The following is a 20,432-nucleotide window of genomic DNA, read 5'->3' on the forward strand; positions in this document are numbered from 1 at the left end:
TATGCTAATTCCTGTGATCTTGGGAATATTTAATTGTTCTTTAGGCAGATGCTAGAGAGATAAAGAGACTCTTCCTCCTCAGTCACTGTCAAATATCTCTGTGAGGAGTCTGACCTGCCTACAGGAAAGCTGCCGAGCTATCTTTTCAATGGCGATTTTCTCATGTTAGGGGATGAACATGATACAGCCCAGTCTGCCAAGTCTAGGAAGTTTTCATGGCCCACTAGCCACCATTCTCTCTTAGAAATGGACCTATGAATATTGCATGGGAAGAAAAACCAGCTAAAGGAATGAAGGAAAGGTTTCTGTGCAAAGCCACAAAGGAAAATAATTTGCAACTACATCTCCTTGCATTTTAACAACTTTGGGCAAGAACAGGTCACAAAGGGCAAGTATAACTAAAACTATGTCACACAAAAATGCACTTGCTTTTACTCCTGCAGATGACTTGCTGAAAGATACTTGTTCAGTACTATGAACACTGAAGAACACACAGTATAAAAATGTTTTAAAATAGGGGTGCAAGGCTGGTTTAACATACGCAAGTCCATAAACGTTATCCACCATATTAACAGAGGCAAAAATAAAGATCACATGATCCTCTCAATAGATGCAGAAAAAGCATTTGATAAAATCCAGCATCCTTTTCTAATTAGAACACTGAAGAGTATAGGCATAGGTGGCACATTTCTAAAACTGATTGAAGCTATCTATGACAAACCCACAGCCAATATTTTACTGAATGGAGTAAAACTCAAAGCTTTTCCTCTTAGAACTGGAACCAGACAAGGTTGTCCTCTGTCACCTTTACTATTCAACATAGTGCTGGAAGTTCTAGCCAATACAATTAGGCAAGAAAGGAAATAAAGGGAATCCAAATGGGAGCAGAGGAGGTCAAACTCTCCCTCTTTGCTGATGACATAATCTTAGAGAACCCCAAAGACTCAACCACAAGACTCCTAGAAGTCTTCAAAAAATACAGTAATGTTTCAGGATATAAAATCAATGTCCACAAGTCAGTAGCCTTTGTATACACCAATAACAGTCAAGATGAGAAGCTAATTAAGGACACAACTCCCTTCACCATAGTCTCAAAGAAAATGAAATACCTAGGAATATACCTAACGAAGGAGGTGAAGGACCTCTATAAAGAAAATTATGAAATCCTCAGAAAGGAAATAGCAGAGGATATTAACAAATGGAAGAACATACCATGCTCATGGATGGGAAGAATCAACATTGTTAAAATGTCTATACTTCCCAAAGCAATCTACCTATTCAATGCCATTCCTATCAAAGTACCTACATCGTACTTTCAAGATTTGGAAAAAATGATTCTGCGTTTTGTATGGAACCGGAAAAAACCCTGTATAGCTAAGGCAGTTCTTAGTAATAAAAATAAAGCTGGGGGCATCAGCATACCAGATTTTAGTCCGTACTACAAAGCCATAGTGCTCAAGACAGCATGGTACTGGCACAAAAACAGAGACATAGACACTTGGAATCAAATTGAAAACCAAGAAATGAAACTAACATCTTACAAATACCTAATCTTCGATAAACCAAACAAGAACTTACCTTGGGGGAAAGACTCCCTATTCAATAAATGGTGTTGGGAGAACTGGATGTCTACATGTAAAAGACTGAAACTGGACCCACACCTTTCCCCACTCACAAAAATTGATTCAAGATGGATAAAGGACTTAAATTTAAGGCATGAAACAATAAAAATCCTCAAAGAAAGCATAGGAAAAACACTGGAAGATATTGGCCTGGGGGAAGACTTCATGAAGAAGACTGCCATGGCAATTCCAACAACAACAAAAATAAACAAATGGGACTTCATTAAACTGAAAAGCTTCTGTACAGCTAAGGAGACAATAACCAAAGCAAAGAGACAACCTACACAATGGCAAAGGATATTTGCATATTTTCAATCAGACAAAAGCTTGATAACTAGGATCTATAGAGAACCCAAATTAATCCACATGAAAAAAGCCAACAATCCCATAGATCAATGGGCAAGAGACATGAATAGAACTTTCTCTAAAGATGACAGACGCTAACAAACACATGAAAAAATGTTCATCATCTCTATATATTAGAGAAATGCAAATCAAAACAACCCTGAGATATCATCTAACCCCAGTGAGAATGGCCCACATCACAAAATCTCAAAACTGCAGATGCTGGCGTGGATGTGGAGAGAAGGGAACACTTTTACACTGCTGGTGGGACTGCAAACTAGTACAACCTTTCTGGAAGGAAGTATGGAGAAACCTCAAAGCACTCAACCTAGACCTCCCATTTGATCCTACAATCCCATTACTGGGCATCTACCCAGAAGGAAAAAAATCCTTTTATCATAAGGACACTTGTACTAGACTGTTTATTGCAGCTCAATTTACAATCGCCAAAATGTGGAAACAGCCTAAATGCCCACCAACCCAGGAATGGATTAACAAGCTGTGGTATATGTATACCATGGAATACTATTCAGCCATTAAAAAAAATGGAGACTTTACATCTTTCGTATTAACCTGGATGGAAGTGGAAGACATTATTCTTAGTAAAGCATCACAAGAATGGAGAAGCATGAATCCTATGTACTCAATCTTGATATGAGGACAATTAATGACAATTAAGGTTATGGCGGGGGGCGGGGGAAGCAGAAAGAGGGATGGAGGGAGGGGGGTGGGGCCTTAGTGTGTGTCACACTTTATGGGGGCAAGACATGATTGCAAGAGGGACTTTACCTAACAATTGCAATCAGTGTAATTGGCTTACTGTACCCTCAATGAATCCCCAACAATTAAAAAAAAAAAAATGTTTTAAAATGTAACAAATGGCCATTTTTGTTGCACATTAGATTTATAAAGATAAAAGGCACCTTATGAAAGTAAAAGACAATTTTATTCACATGGTAGGTTAATAGTATGGCTTTGCAGACATCAGAAATTTTAATAAATTTAGAAAGAAAAAAGTTCTGAATTATCACAGAGCATACTTCGGATAAGCTAATAGTAATACTTAATATAAAATTCAAGTTCCCACATGCCGGTAACAGAATACGACTATAGTAAAAGGATATTTTTAAAATAAACAGGGAAATGTGAAAATGGCTTAGAATGATGGTAATAAATTTCTATGTTCTTTAGAGATCCCTACTTAAGTACAAATAGGTGAAACGACGTGAAGTCTAGGGTTTGTTTAAAAATACTTCAGTATAAAAAATAAAGAAGGGGCTTGGTGTCCGTAGCACAGTGGTTACGGCGCCAGCCACATACAGTGAGGCTGGCAGGTTTGAATCCGGCATGGGTCAGCTAAAACAACAATGACAAGTGCAACAAAAAATAGGCAGGCATTGTGGCAGGTGCCTGTAGTCCAGCTACTCGGGAGGCTGAGACAAGAGAATGCTTACGTCCAAGATTTTGAGGTTGCTGTGAGCTGTGACTCAACGGCACTCTATCCAGGGCGACAGCTAGAGACTCTGTCTCAAAAAAATAAATAAATAAAATAAAAAAATAAGCAAAGGTAAAATCTAACAGGGATATACATTTAGGAGAAAGAAACTATTAAGAAAGGAAGGAGTTAGAATAAAAGTTATGATAGCAGTTATCCTTAGAAGGAGGCGGCGGGCACAGGGGACTTCTGGGTGCTGGTGATACCTTATTTCTCACTAGAATGGTGGCTACAGAGAGGTATGTACTTTGTGATACATTAGTGAGACATATATCTTATCTTGTGTATGTATGTTATTAAAAGGCTAGAAAGGTTTTTTTAAAAAGGCAAACTGCCCAGCTTAATTTTCTAGCAAAAATACATTTTGGCTTGAAATCTGGATAACGAGAAATTTTTTAAAAAGATGATTCTCTCTGTTATTTTCACATAGATATACATCTATACCAGCCCAATGGATTCTGTAACTTCTTCTCTGTGCCACAGGTTCATTCTGTAGAGAGGAGTATACTAGTATAAAAAAGATGTTTTTTATATCTTGGTACAATTCCAAAGGAATTTGCTTGCTTAAAAAAATAAACATTTTCTTCATCATTACACAAGAACACACTACTAAGAAGCATACCACAGGAAAATAATGTCAGCAAATTCAGGACTACAGGCCCACCCCTAATCTAATCACAGTCTCCCAACTTCTTCCATTGTAAAGCAAAGTGCTGAAGCAGCTACAATATATAGATGTGCGTCAGGTTTTTAATTAGTCTGTTAAAAATAACCAAAACCAAAAATATTGCAAAATCAAAACAGGAGGCAGGACTTCCAGCTGTGGCAAACTGAAGAGGTCAGCAAATCCCCCCCACCACCACCGCCCCCAACAACTATAAAACTTGACAAAGGTCAAAAGCAAACATTTCAGCTCTCCAGAAGTTGGCCAAAGTCAAATAACAAATTTATGAGTGTTTATTTATGAAAAATTGCCATAATTTGAATAAGAAAATTTTGAGTTAGTGGCATTAGTACTTGGAGCTGCTCCTTATCAGCTCCACGATGCTTCACCCAAGCAGCAGTCCATGCAATAGTTCTTCCTAGGTAGGGCCGGCCATGAAAAGCAGCAGGTTCGCTGTCTGAGGAGCTAACATGATTCGAAGGGTGTGTGTGTGTGTGTATGAGAGAGACAGAGACAGAAAGAGAGAGAAACCCACACTCATAGCTACAATGGTGAAAGAATCAAACTCAATTGGTAAAGAACAAAGAAAGCCTACAGCTCTGTTAACCAGAAGCTGCTGTCCCAGTTAGAAAGACAGCAGACTAAGAGAAATTAAATAATGTAATAAGGAGATTCTGGAAATGAGAGGGCCATAGAAAGGCTAGATCATTTCTCCATACATCCATGGCAAATACATGCCCAGACACCAGGCTGGCTAGGAGGCTTCCTGCATGTTAAGAGAGGGCTCAGCAGAAAATTAAAGCTGGAGCTTACCTGAAAACTAGATGTGCTTCTCCAAATACACATACACACATACCAGTAAAAGGTGGAAGCCTTACAGGCTTAAATGTTTGCACACAACCTTTAACCAATCACTGGATAACTACTAAGCTATGCAGACACAAGGGGGAACCCAAGAAGGCCAGGCTAAAAATTAAAATTTAAAAAACCTAACCAGAGACCTAAATGGCTAAACCCCACAAAGAAGAGGGATTCTGCATATTAAGTCTAAACAAGTTACTTTAAGATAAACAAATACAAAAAATAATGATAATGCTTGGGGAGAAGGAAATCAGATCCAGAATTGTTACAATATAGTATTATCTAATATGTCCAGTTTTTACAGGAAACTATGACTCATACTCAGGGGAAAAAGCAGTAAATAGAAACATTTCTGAGGGTGCCTGATGTTACAATCCAGAAATATACTTCAAATCTGCTATTATAATTATGTTCAGAGAACTAAAGAACATGTTTAAGAAATTAAAAGAAAAATATGGTGACCATGACTTAACAAATAGGAGATATCAATAAAAAAATAGAAATTGGGTGGTGCCTGTGGCTCAAGGAGTAGAGTGCCCGCCCCATATACTGGAGGTGGTGGGTTCAAACCCAGCCCTGGCCAAAAAAAAAACAACAAAGAAATAGAAATTAACAAAAAACGAGGATCAAATCAAATTCTAGATTTGAAAAGTAAAATATTAGAATGGAATATTCATTAGATTGGTCCAATAGCAGATTTCAAAAAGCAGAGAAAAGAATCAGTGAACTCAAAGATAGAGTAACAGAAATTATCAGATAGTCTCAAGAAAAGAGAGAAAAAAGTGTGAAAAATAAACAGAGCCTCAGAGACCTCTACTGTAACATTGAGTATACCAACATGCATATGATGGGAGTATCAGGAAGAAAGGAGAGAAAGGAGTATAAAATATTTGAGGAAATAATAGCTGAAATCTCTCCAAATTGGATGAAAAGTAATCTATATATCCAAAAATTTCAAAAAAACCAAAAGACAGACACAAAGAGATCCAAACCTAGACACTTCATAGTCAAACATACATCGAAGACAATGACAAACTCCTGAAATAACAAAAGAAAAATAACAATACAATAAATGACTCACTTCTTACCAGAAATAACGGAGGCTAGAAGGCAATGAAAAGCCGTATTTCAGTGGGAAATGCAAAAATTCTATAAAATGAAGATATTCCAAGATATAGCAACAAATAATCTGATGATGAAATTAAAATAATTCCATCACAAAATCAAAAAGAATAAAATACTTAGGGAATGAATTTAACAAAAGAAGTGCAAGACACATACAATGAAGAATTAAATAAAGAGAGAACATTTCATATTCGTGGATTAGAAAACTCAATGTTGTTGGGGCGGCGCCTGTGGCTCAAGGAGTAGGGCGCCGGCCCCATATGCTGGAGGTGGTGGGTTCAAACCCAGCCATGGCCAAAAAAAAAAAAAAAAACCTGCAAAAAAAAAAAAAAAGAAAACTCAATGTTGTTAAAATGGTAATTTTCATTCAATGCAATCCCAATCAAAATTAGAACCCTCATACTGAACAGGTGAGAATGTTAAACAGGAGAGCTATTTTAGAAAACAGTTTAGCTAAATCTTAAAAAGTTAAACATAAACTGGGGCGGCGCCTGTGGCTCAGTGAGTAGGGCGCCGGCCCCATATACCGAGGGTGGTGGGTTCAAACCCAGCCCTGGCCGAACTGCAACAACAACAAAAAAAATAGCTGGGTGTTGTGGCGGGCGCCTGTAGTCCCAGCTGCTTGGGAGGCTGAGGCAAGAGAATCACATAAGCCCAAGAGCTGGAGGTTGCTGTGAGCTGTGTGACGCCACGGCACTCTACCAAGGGCAGTAAAGTGAGACTCTGTCTCTACAAAAAAAAAAAAAAGTTAAACTAACCCTGACCCAGTAACTCCACTCTCTACGCAAGGAAAATGAAAATGTTTGTCCACACAAAGACTTACGTGTGAATAGTCATAGCAGCATTAGTTATAATAGCAAATATGAGAATGAATGAAATTCATCAACTAGTGAATGCAAACATACTGTGATACACCTATGCAACCGAACAAGCTACTACCTACAAACACATGGATAAACCTCAAAAACATACTAAGTGAAAAAAGGCACAAAGACCATATAATGTGATACCATTTATATTAAATTTGAGGGGAAAAATACAGAGACAAAGCATTTCAGAGGTTGCCTGTTAATGTACAAGTTTTAGGGGTGATGAAAATATTCTACAATTGTGTTATAGTGATAGTTACATAACACTATTCATTTACTAAAAATCACTAAAGTACTTATGGGTAAATTTTATGCTGTGTAAATGATGCCTCATCCCCAGAGTATCAACCGTTCATAGTATTCTAGGCCATTCTGATTTTTTTCTGCACTGCTCCCTCCCTTCCCTTTTGATATAGTTCTTCCATTTATCCAAATAGCTCACATATTAATTATTTACTTAGATACAGAAAAATTTTCATTCTTTGTCTCTTTTCTTGTATTTTCATGTCAATGTTTTGTTTATTCACTTAGAAGTTCTTATAATGTACAGAGTGAAGTATTAGTTTATACCAATATATACTATGGATCAATTTTCTGAACTGCTATTTTGTTCTTAGGTTTACTCGTTTATTTTTTCAACCAATACTTATCTAATAGTGATAATCAATAATTATCACTTTATATGTCTTCTACCTTTACAATTTTTTCTTATACATTTTATTGGCATTTTATCAAAGTCATTAAGGCAGGTGGTACTAAATTTAGTATATCACAACTTTTAGAAAAAAGTGGACTTTAGAAAGATAAATGCAGCTGGGAGCTCACACCAGTAATCCCACCACTCTGAGAGGCTGAAGCTGGTGGATCACCTGAGCAAGAGCAAGATCCCATCTCTACTACAAATAGAAAAAAAATAGCTGGGTGCTGTAGCAGGTGCCTGTTGTCTCAGCTACTTGGGAGGCTGAGGCAAGAAGATTGCTCAAGCCCAAGAGGTTGAAATTTCTGTGAGCTATGATGCCACAGTACTCTATCCAGCAGCGTATAGAGTGAGACTCTGTCTCAAAAAAAAAAAAAAAGAAAGAAAAGAAGAAATACAAAAACTATTACTCATTTCATTAAGCTTATAGCATGCCCTAAGAATTTGTGTTGTTTTTTTTTTTTGGCCGGGCCTAGGTTTGAACCCACTACTTCCCGTATATGGAGTCGGCGCCTACTCCTTGGAGCCACAGGCACCACCCAAGAATTTGTATTTTTAAAAACTCTCAGATGACTCTGATTTTTAACCATATTCAAGAACCATTTCTTTAAACTCAATGCTTCTGTAATTTCCAGGAATCACCTGGAAATCTTAAAAAAAATCTTAAAATGTAGATTGCTGCCCTATGTCTTGGGTGAGGAATGGAGACTCTACATTTATAAAAAGCTCTCAGGTGAGGCTACTAGTGTCAAGGCTTTATTATGTTGGTAATCTTGGATAAATATTAAATCTAGTGATTAATATAGTAAACATGGAATTTTAACCCACTTAGCCTTCCCATTAGCCAGTACAACTTTCCATTTATTCAAACTTCTATACTTGCTATTCAAGTTTTATTGTTCACGTACATACACATTATGTTAAAGTATTTAATGTGTACCACTGTCAATAGTTGTTCATTTGTTGCTATTATCTATTGTTAAAATACAGTAACATACTTTGCTTTAACTTAAAATTTGCAGCTTTTCTAAATTCAATTATTATGCTGTTGAATCCATTAATTTCCTAGAAATATAACACTCATTTGTATTGTGATAGTTTAATATCCTTCTTGCATATACCAGTGCCTCGTTTTCAAAAAATGTTTATACAATGGCTGACATTTGATAACAGCATTGTTTTATTTATTTAAGAGACAGAGTCTCACTTTGTGGCCTTGGTAGAGTGCTATGCTGTCACAGCTCACAGCAACCTCCAGCTCTTGGACTTAGGTGATTCTCTTGCCTCAGCCTCCCAAGTAGCTGGGACTTACAGGCGCCCGCCACAACGCCAGGCTTTTTGTTGCAGTTTGGCCAGGGCCGGGTTTGAACCTGCCACCCTTGATATATGGGGCCGGCACCCTAGTCACTGAGCCACAGGTGCCATCCATTTCATATATTTTCATTATTTTGCAGTTTTTGGCCGGGGCTGGGTTTGAACCCGCCACCTCGGTATATGTGGCCGGTACTCTACTCTGCTGAGCCATAGGCGCTGCCCTCATTTATTTTTTAATAGAAGACTCTTTTATTTTTTCATTTATCTTATGTTGACTATAGAGAAACCATTTATATTTCCTTTATACTTTTTAGGATTGTCAGGAAAACATATTAATTTTTCTAAGATATCTTTAGAATATTTTCAAGTATTTAAGGACATCATGACTTTCATAATTTTTTTTTAATTTATTAGATTAGAAATCCCTGAGCAGAAGGATTATATTACTCTATGCACCTTTGTATCCTCCCAATTCCTAGAACAACATCCCATCCCAGGTCAATGAACATTGGTTTAACTAATTTTATTATCTCTCCTGGTAATAGAATGAATTATATTAACAGTTCGATTTGCACTAAATCAGTCTTGAATATCTATACTAAATACCACTTGGTTGGGATGAATATAGTTTTTAAATGCTAAATATCTTTTAATGTGTGTCCTATTTACATTATTCTTAAGAGTTTTTCTTTTTTTTAAGATTTAATTATGTTTTCTTTTTATTAAATCATAGCTGTGTACATTAATGCAATTATGGGGTACAATGTGCTGGTTTTATATATACCATTTGAAATATTTTCATCAAATATTGGTTAACATAGCCTCCACTGCATTTTCTTAGTTACTATGTTAAGACATTTATACTCTACGCTTAGTAAATTTAACATGTACCCTTGTAAGATGCATTGTAGGTGTGATCCCACCAATTACCCTCCCTCCACCCATCCTCCTCCCTCCCTCCTCTCTTTCCCCTTCTTCTTGGGCTATAGTTGGGTTAAAGCTTTCATATGAAAGCTATAAATTGGTTTCACAGTAGGGCTGAGTACATTGGATACTTTTTCTTCCATTCTTGAGATACTTTGCTAAGAATATGTTCCAGCTCCCTCCGTGTAATCATGAAAGAGGTAAAGTCTCCATCATTTTTTAAGGCTGCATACATATACCACAATTTATTAATCCATTACGACAGCAGTTGTGTTGTAAATAACATAACAGAAAAGGGAAACAAAAACTGATATAAATATAAGAGCTATATACCAGAACACTCAAGTAGGAGACAGTATCTCATTATGAGAATTTCAGTTCAGTATTAAGTTTTTGAGAGGATGAAATGGAAGTAGCAGACATATGTGCTTTGTTTTAAGTGGGTCGATGGGCACTTGGGCTTCTTCCATGACTTAGCAATTATGAATTGGGCTGCAATAAACATTCTGGTGCAAATATCTTTGTTATAAAGTGATTTTTGGTCTTCCGGAAATATACCTAGTAGAGGAATTGTCTTAAGTTTTTCATTTCAATCTATGTTCATCAATAAGATTGACTTCAATTTTATGTTCTGGCCTTAGTAAGTACCCTATCTGCCTGCCTCACAAAATAAATTGAGTAGCCTTCAATTTATTTCTATGTATGTATGTATGTATGTATGTATTTAGAGACAGTCTCACATTGTCACTCTTGATAGAGTACCATGGCTTCATAGCTCATAACAAACTCAAATTATAGGGCTCAAGTGATCCTCTTGTCTTAGCCTTCCCAATAGCTGGTACTACGAGCACCCACCACAACACTCGGCTATTTATTTTTAGAGATGGGGTGTCCCTCTTGCTTAGGCTAGTCTGAAATTCATGAGCTCAAGCGATCCACGTGTCTCAGCAGTCCAGAGTGCTAGGATTACAGACGTGAGCCACCACACCTGGCCTTAATACAAATTTTAACATATTGACCAGTGATTCCATCAAAATTTCTTTTGCTTCCTTTCAACTAGTTTATTCAAAATATTGAGTTGTTAAGAGTTTTTAATTTTTTATAGTCTAGTTACTAAATTTTTATTGAGATACTATCCATCTTAGTAGTTGCCTTAATTTTATCTACTTTTCTCTTTCTTAGGTTCTTTTGAGATTAACTAGTCCATTATATATACTTTGTTTTTTACCTTTTTTCTTGAGACATAGTCTCAAGCCGTGGGTAGAGTGCCATAGCATCACAGCTCTCTTGGGCTTAAGTGATTCTCTTGCCTCAGCCTCCCAAGTAGCTGGGACTACAGGCACCCCCCACAATTTCCGGCTATTTTTTTGTTGCAGTTGCCATTGTTGTTTAAGTTGGCCCGGGCCGGGCTCCAACCTGCCCACCTCGGTGTATGTGGCTGGTGCCCTACCCACTGAGCAACAGGTGCCGCCCGTATTTTAACTTTTGAAACAGGCATATAGAGTTGAATAAAGTTATAAATTTGGCTTTGCCAGACTTATGAGCTGGATAATTGGTGAGGAGAGTCTGTTAAGTAGTATAAGTTTTTGTAATATGTATTTACCATTTTCATCTGGTTGGAAACCTGCTATGTTTTATTACTTGTTTCCAATTTTATTCCACCACAATCTGAGGATGCTATATGTAAAAATTATGTTGAAAAGTTACAAAGAGGGCAGCGCCTGTGGCTCAGTCGGTAGGGCGCCGGCCCCATATACCGAGGGTGGCGGGTTCAGACCCGGCCCCGGCCAAACTGCAACCAAAAAATAGCCGGGCGTTGTAGCGGGCGCCTGTAGTCCCAGCTACTCGGGAGGCTGAGGCAAGAGAATCGCTTAAGCCCAGGAGTTGAAGGTTGCTGTGAGCTGTGTGAGGCCAACGGCACTCTACCGAGAGCCATAAAGTGAGACTCTGTCTCTACAAAAAAAAAGAAAGAAAGAAAGAAAAGTTACAAAGACATTGTATATATTCAAATCTACACACTTAAAACAAAGCACATATGTCTGCTACTTCCATTTCATTCTCTCAAAAACTTAATACTGAACTGAAATTCTCATAATGAGATACTGTCTCCTACTTGAGTGTTCTGGTATATAGCTCTGATATTTATATCAGTTTTTGTTTCCCTTTTCTGTGATGTTATTTACAACACAACTGCTGTCATATAAGAAGCATGGTGCATAAGACATCTCAGTTTTACAAAGGAAGTTTTAGGATTAATATTTTAAGTATTTTCATTATATATGAATTGAAATTGGTTTCAAAATGATGATATATAGGAAAACACCATTTTGTTCACACTATATAAATAAAGCGCACTATATAATAGAATTTAGTTGAGGATAAGTTCTGAACTGGCAAAAGTATACTAAAAGCTAATAAAATGTTGTTTGAGGTGTGCTTTTAATAAAATAGATGCAGTAAGGTGCACAAATTATCATTCTATATATTTCATGCCAGGTCCTCTAACCATAATATGGGTGTTTTGATGCAGGATAAGATTTTAGAAAACATATTTGGAAAAAATGCAATGAAACATATATTGCAATTTACTCAACTCTTGATTTTTAATTCAATAAATAGAGCAATAAAGGAAATTAAATAAATTACCCACAATAGGAACATCAAACATTGCAAACAGTTTTTTTCACATGTTGGTATTCTGACACAGGGCTGCAGCCTTGGGTCTGGGCACTAAAGCCCGTTGGCATGATGCAGGGAGCAGAATGGCTCTAAATGAATAGGGTGATCACAATTAACTAATGATGTCTACTCCAGACACCCTGGGGAGGGCTCAAAAGCTGCTAGCAAGAGATAACAATGTTTTCTTCTGTGGCCAACCTATGTGTGAATCACCAGGTCTTTCTCACAGCTCACTTAAGAAGTGGGAAAGGGGAGAGGAGCTCATGAAGGAGGGGAAGTGGTGTGGGGAGAAACTGGCTGCCCAAACATCTGGCAGGAGTCTGTCTGATGACTGAATCTTACTTCTTCCTAAATCCAGTTTTTACCAGCAAATGGCATCTGCAACCCTTTGAAGAAGAATCCATATTTTGTTCCATTTGAAAAGCCAGTTAACTGGAGGAAGGAGATAAAAACATTATTATTCCAGGTTTAGATTTGAAGCATTTATCAGCATTTGGATCAAACAATTAAAAAATATTTACATTACCAATTTAAACATGTTTACATTAATATAATTACAAAATAAAAAAATCTCACTTAAAGAGGGGATTCTTTTTCTTCAGCCGCAGCAGCTCATTACCCATGTTAGAGAAGCCAACTGTCATACCACAGCTAGAATTTCAGGTGTATATTACATGGTAGGAGGATTTTTAATCCTCCTTTGGGATATGAATTTAAAAGAGAGTTGGTTGAAAGGAGGTGCCTGTTTTCTTTTCCTACAGCTATGCTAGAAATTGAATCAAGGTGACGATTCAAGGTAGCAAACAGAGACAGTTATGCAGAATGTAGCTGAATACAGAAAAATGGTCTGCAGACTGGCATCTTACTGAAAATAACAGAAAAACTACCTGAAGGGAGTCAGTGGTGCACCAGTTTTTTGTTTTGTTTTGTTTTTTAGAGACAGAGTCTCACTTTGTTGCCCTCAGTAGAGTGCTATCAAGTCACAGTTCACAGCAACCTCCAGCTCTTGGGCTTAGGCAATTCTCTTGCCTCAGCCTCTCGAGTAGCTGGAACTACAGGAGCCCACCACAACACCCAGCTATTTGTTGTTGCAGTTTGGCAGGGGCCGAGTTCCAATCTGCCACCCTCGGTATATGGGGCCAGGGCCCTACTCACTGAACCACAGGCGCTGCCAGTGGTGCAACAGTTTTAGTAGTGGAAGTTGGAGATAGTGGACATAAGAAAACCATAAAACAGGCTGGGTGCGGTGGCTCATGCCTGTAATCCTCACTCTGGAATGCTGAGGTGGATGGATGGGCTGAAGTGGGTGGAGCCTATGAGTTTGAGACCAGCCTGAGCAAGAGTTTCTACTTAAAATAGAAAAACTGGGTGTTGTGGCAGGGCACCTGTAGTCAGTCTCAGCTACTTGGGAGTCAGGCAAAAGGATCACTTCAGCCCAAGAGTTTTGAGTTTGCTGTTGAGCTATGATGATGCCATGCACTCTACCCAGGTTGACTGAGTGAGACTCTGTCTCAACAAAATAAAACAACAACAACAAAAAAGCAAACACAAACAAACAAACACCATAAAATGGACTTAGAAACTAGGATGGCATTAATTTGTTCTTAGTTTCTTTCTTTCACTATTAATATCCAAAATGCCATTCCGGGGAGGAAAAAGACTTTCCCTCATTCTATAGGGTTCCATGTAAAAACATTTCAAAACTATTACTATCCTCTCCTATGAAATAACTACAAATAACTTCCACATGGATCCTGACTCCTGAATCTCTTCTTTAAAGACTTTTTCTGCTTGTCATCAGTTTTACCTTGGGAAGAAAGGTGAAACGAACCATCAAAGTGATGAGGGCAAAAAATGTCAAGTGTGTTTGCCAAAAAAAAACCTATCTGAAAACTACCACTTACAACATCCAATAAAAATAATTAAAATCTAGCTCCTGTCTTCTACGGATTGGCCACACTTAGATAAAGCAAAAATGATTGTTTATATATAGCAATTTTTATCTGGTCATACAAATCCTCATGAGAAACAAACCAGACAGGATCTATTTGAGAAAGAAGTTAGAAAAGCAGTTTTACATACTTACATTCCCAATCTATATTTCAATATCTCTGCTCTGCTCTTAGAGAATATACTAGTTTCAGTGAATAATATAACAACATGAACACCAGGCAGGAAACATATTTATCACTATACACAGGGTCAATAGGGAATTTGTTTCAAGTTGAAAAAGAATTATAGGATATTTCATTTATTACACAGCAACTATAATGAATAATAGCTCTAGAAATAGAGCAAGTATTTAAATGATAAGTGTATAAGTCAAAAAAATAGCAGGAAAAGAAATCAGATTACATTTTTCTAAGACCTTACCAATCTTAAAACTATTTTTCTTGGAACTTTAGTCTAACTGGACACTATTTTTTACATTTTCAAATGACGAACCTCAATCAGATCTTAAGCTATATATAGCAAGCACCAGCCAAGTTTAGGAAAATATTAGATTTTGCCTGTTTTCAAAGGTATTTATTCAGAACTTAGTTTTAAAAGTTCATCACTGATATATTAATTTCCTACCATTGTGATAAATACATAAAATATAAAAATATGCAATTTCCAAATTCACTATCTCATCTGTAGATACACAGGTAAATTCCCTTAGTTGGATCTTTAAGGCTTTAAATATGTATGACTATCAGAAGCAGCTGTTTTATTATCCACACACACAAATATACAACTTTCAAGAAACAATTTTCACATTGCAAAAGTTCAAAATAAAGAGTCAATCATCTTGGACTCATCCTTGCTTCTCTCAGATTCATTCTGAACACTATATACAAAGTTACAAGAAACAAAGTAAGAATGGGCAGCCCCTGTGGCTCAAAGGAGTAGGGCGCTGGCCCCATATGCCGGACGTGACAGGTTCAAACCCAGCCCCAGCCAAAAGCTGCAAAAAAAAAAAAGAAACAAAGAATTACATGTGACAAAATAAAACTTTCCTCCACTTCACCATTCTTGAACCCTTTTGTTTTTTTGGGGGGGCATCATTCCCCCACAGAGAGATGGGAAGGAATATATAGAAAGAGAATCCTATTACCAAAAAGTTATCGGAGATTGCAAAGTTGCCTCCCACAGATATTGGAATTATCTTTATGGCAGAAAGACAGAAATAAGAACCACCTGCAAACCATTTATTCTTTCTCCAAACTTTTACTTGGTTACACCTAGCTATGAGTAGTCATGGCTAGGTGCTACTTGACATGAAGAATAAGACAAGGTTGATGCTTTTGGGAGAAGGGACAAACTCTCGCTCTGGAAGAGAGTGCTATGGCACCATAACTCACAGCAACACCAAACTCTTGGGCTAGATCAATCCTCTTGCCTCAGCTTCCCTGAGGAGCTGGGACTACAGGTGCCCACCACAACGTCCAGCTAGTTAGTCTATTTTTAGTAGAGATGGGGGTGGGGGTGGGTCTCAATCTTGCTCAGGCTGGTCTTGAACTCCTGATCTCAAGCAATCCTCCTGCCCTGGTCTCCCAGAGTGGTAGGTTTATAGGCGTGAGCCATCACATTCAGCAGTTGATACTTTTAAAGTAACTTAGGTCTCATGTAAGAAATCAGAGAGAAAATGCTGGTTAAACTCTAGTACGAAATACTCTAGTACGAAATGAACTATTGTTCATTAAGCTTTCTAAACCTGCTAAATTTACTTTACAATCTCATCACATCCCTTAAAAATCAGAAATATTCCAAATATCCATTGGCTAAAAGGAGAAAAATTTTTTCGACTTAAGTATAATCAGCATTATCTACACATGTTTGATCAAAGCATTACTGTCAGCAGACATATAGAAATCATTTTTAAAAATTAGTTAATATGAACTTTTCCATATTAATAAAAATATAGTTCAGAATGGAGAAGTATGAATCCTATGTACTCAATTTTGATATGAGGACAATTAATGACTATTAAGGTTATGGGGGGAGGAAAAGCAGAAAGAGGGACGGAGGGAGGGGGTGGGGCCTGGGTGTGTGTCACACTTTATGGGGGCAAGACATGATTGCAAGAGGGACTTTGTCTAACAATTGCAATCAGTGTAACCTGGCTTATTATACCTTCAATGAATCCCCAACAATAAAAAAAAAAATAATGGGAAAAAAAAACACACACACACAAAAAAAACATATATATATATATACATATATATATATATAGTTCAAATAACCCAAAAGTGAAGGGAATAAAAAGGAACATAAAAACAAAAGCCGAAGAATAATAGTAACCTTAAACCTCACTATATCACTAATTACATTAAAGATTAATGAAACTTTAGGCCCTGTGAGGTGGCTCATCCCAGCAATCCTAGCACTCTGGGAGGCCAAACAAGAAGGATCACTTGAGCTTAGGAATTGGAGACCAGCCTGAGCAAGAATGAGACCCCGTCTCTATTAAAAATAGAAAATTTCCAGGCATCCCAACACATGCGTGTAGTCCTAGCTACTCAGGAAGCTGAGGAAGGAGGATCTCTCTCTCTTTTTTTTTTTTTTTGTTGAGACAGAGTCTCACTATGTTGCCCTCAGTAGAATACCGTGGCATCACAGCTCACAGGAACCTCAAACTCTTGGGCTTAAGTGATTCTCTTGCCTCACACTCCCAAGTAGCTGAGACTACCAGCGCCCACCACTGTGTCTGGCTATTTTTTGTTGCAGTTGTCATTGTTGTTTAGCTAGCCCGGGCAGGGTTCGAACCTGCCACCTTTGGTGTATGTGGCTGGCACTAACCACTGTACTACCGGTGCTGAGGCAGGAGGATCTCTTGAACCCAAAAGTTTAAGCTTACAGTGAGCTACAGTGATGCCACTGCAGAGGAATGGGGCAAAAAAGCAAGACTCTGTCTTAAGGCTCATGTCTATAATCCTAGCACTCTGGGAGGTCAAGGCAGATTGCTTGAGCTCACAGGTTCCAGACCAGCCTGAGCAAGAGCGAGACCACGTCTCTAAAAATAGCCAGTTGTGGTGGGCACCCGTAGTCCCAGCTACTCAGGAGGCTGAGGTAAGTTAATCTTGAGCCAAAGAGTTTGAGGTTGCTGTGAGCTGTGAAGCCACAGCACTCTACCAAGGGTGACAATGAGCCTCTGTCTCAGTTAAACAAAAATTTTTTTTTCAATTAAAAGACAGACTATCACAATGAATAATGTAACAAGTAACCACATGCTATCTATAAGAAATAGACTTTAGGCATAAAGATGTGGATAGTTTAAAAGTAAATAAATGAGGCTGGGCATGATGGTTCATTGCTATAATTCTTTTTTTTTTTTTTTTTGAGACAGAGTCTCACTTTGTTGCCCTGGTTACAGCTCACAGCAACCTCCAATTCTTGGGCTTAAGGAATTCTCTTGCCTCAGCCTCCTGAGTGGCTGGGACTACGGGCGCCCACCACAACGCCCGGCTTTTTGTTGTTTTGTTGTTATTGTTGTTGCAGTTGTCATTGCTGTTTTAGCTGGCTGGGTCTGGGTTCAAACCCGTCACCCTTGGTATATGGGGCCAGTGCCCTATCCACTGAGGCACAGACACTGCCCCCATGACTATAATTCTAACACTCTGAGAGACCAAGGTGGTAGGATCACTTGAGCTCAGGAGTGGAGGCCAGCCTGAGCAAAAGGGAGACCCCAATCTCTACCAAAAGAATAGAAAAGTCAGCCAAGCTAGGTGGGGAGTGCCTGTAGTCACCCTGGAGGCTGAAGCAGGAGGATCACCTGAATCCTGAGCTCAGGAGTTTGAGGTTGCAGTGAGCTATAATGAGGTTACTGCATTCTAATCAGGGCAACAAAGTCTCTAAACAAACATACAAACAAACAACAACAACAACAAAAAAAAAGAAAAGAGAAAACTAAATGAAAAAGAATATACAATGTAAGCATAAAAAGGCCTTATGATAGTTACACTGACATCAGATAAAATAGATTTCAAGACAAAATTAATGCAAGAAATACAGACTTTTATATACATAAAAGAACAATTCATCAGGAAGACACAGCAGTCATAAAAGTATACGAGTATGCAGCTAATGCAATAGAGAAACAAATAAGTTAATAAATAAATGAAAGGCATATGAATGGGAAAGGAAAAACTTAAAATGTTCTGAAATGACAGATGATAAAATCATGCATACAGTAAATCCTAAGAAACCTATAAAACAGTTATTAGAATTAATAAATGACAACGGAGTATTGTGGAGGGTGCCTGTAGTCCCAGCAGGCTGAGGCAAGAGGATCAGTTAAGCCCAATAGTTTGAGGTTGCTGTGAGGCTGTGATGCCATGGCGCTCTACCAGGGGCAAGAAAGTGAGACTTTATCTCAAGAGAAAAAAAAAGGAGAGAGAGAGAATCGCTTAAGCCCAAGAGTTTGAGGTTGCTGTGAACGTTTGTTGATGCCATGGTACTCTACCGAGGGCAATATAGTGAGACTGTCTCCAAAAAAAAAAAAAAGAATTAATAAATGAATGCAGCAAAGTTCCAAGATATGAGGTAGATCTACAAAATTCAACTGTATCTCTCTATATTAGGTATGAAGAATTAGAAGATAATTTTTTTTAAAAAAAGCTCCATTTACAATCTAATAGCATAAAAATAATACACTGAAGAATAAATTTAATGAAAAATATGCAAGACCTATATTTTGATAACTATAAAACATTGCAAAGAAAAATTAGAGATAAATTCAATAAAGAAAAATATACACCATAAGCATGGATTCATTTTCATGACTTCACAGACTTCATACTTTTCAAATGGCAAGCTCCTAAAATTGATCTTTAAATTCAATGCAATTTCAATCAAAATCCTGCAGTTTTTTTGAAGAAATCAACACCTGATTTTAAAATTTATATGGCAAGGCAAAGGACCTGGACAATTTTTTTTTTTTTTTTGTCCTTGGTAGAGTGTCCTGGCGTCACAGCTCACAGCAACCTCAAACTGTTGGGCTTACGTGATTCTCTTGCCTCAGCCTCTAGTGTAGGTGGGACTAGAGGCGCCTGCCAGAATACCCGGCTATTTTTTTTGTTGCAGTTGTCACTGTTGTTCAGCAGGCTCGGGCCGGGTTCCAACCTGAGGGCCTCAGTGTACATGGCCAGCACCTTGTCCTTTGAGCTACGGGAACGGCCCGGACCTAGACAATTTTGATGAACAAAGTTGAATCAATCACTAATACTACCTGATTTCAAGACTTACTATAAGGCTATAGAAATCAACAAAGTGTAGTATTTGCATAATGATAGACATACAGATCAATAAAACAGAATGGACAGTCCAAAAATAGGCCCATATTTATAAGTCAAATGATTTTTTTCCCCCGTCAGATGGGTAACGTGCTGACATCATAACAAGATTTGTAGAAGGCACATCTCACATATGCACATGAAAACCCAATGATCACGCTTATAAACTACAAAAGGATTTCATATGTCAAATGATTTTTAAGAAAAGGGATGAAATAATTCAATAAGGTGAAAGAGTTTTTTCAAACAATGGCGATGAAACAATGGGATATCCATTTGGAGAAAAATGAGTCATACCCCTACCCTCACACTATATGCAAAACTAATTCAAAGTTAATTATAGACCTAAATGTCAGAGCTAAAGGTATTAAACTTACTGGAAAAAAAAGGGTAAAATTTTTGTGACTTCAAGTCAGGCAAAGATTTTCTAGATAGGACAAAAAGAAACAAAAGCTATAAAAGAAAAAAAAAGTAATGAAATTGATGTACTAAAATTAAAAACTTTTACATGTTCAGCGCCTGTGGCTCAGTGGGTAGGGCACCAGCCCCATATACCAAGGGTG

General features: G+C 37.7%; 1 protein-coding gene and 1 non-coding gene across 2 annotated transcripts in view; both read right to left on the reverse strand.

The window, feature by feature from the left end:
- The window catches only part of NLK (nemo like kinase), a 176,496-nt gene that overhangs the window by 88,272 nt on the left and 67,792 nt on the right, over positions 1 to 20,432 (reverse strand). The window lies entirely within an intron of this gene.
- Positions 19,945 to 20,048, reverse strand: LOC128571489 (small nucleolar RNA U13). Its single transcript, XR_008375895.1, has one exon. It is a non-coding gene; the product is annotated as a small nucleolar RNA U13 (small nucleolar RNA).

The sequence above is a fragment of the Nycticebus coucang genome, chromosome 18 (genome assembly GCF_027406575.1).
Source record: "Nycticebus coucang isolate mNycCou1 chromosome 18, mNycCou1.pri, whole genome shotgun sequence".
NCBI lineage: Eukaryota > Metazoa > Chordata > Mammalia > Primates > Lorisidae > Nycticebus > Nycticebus coucang.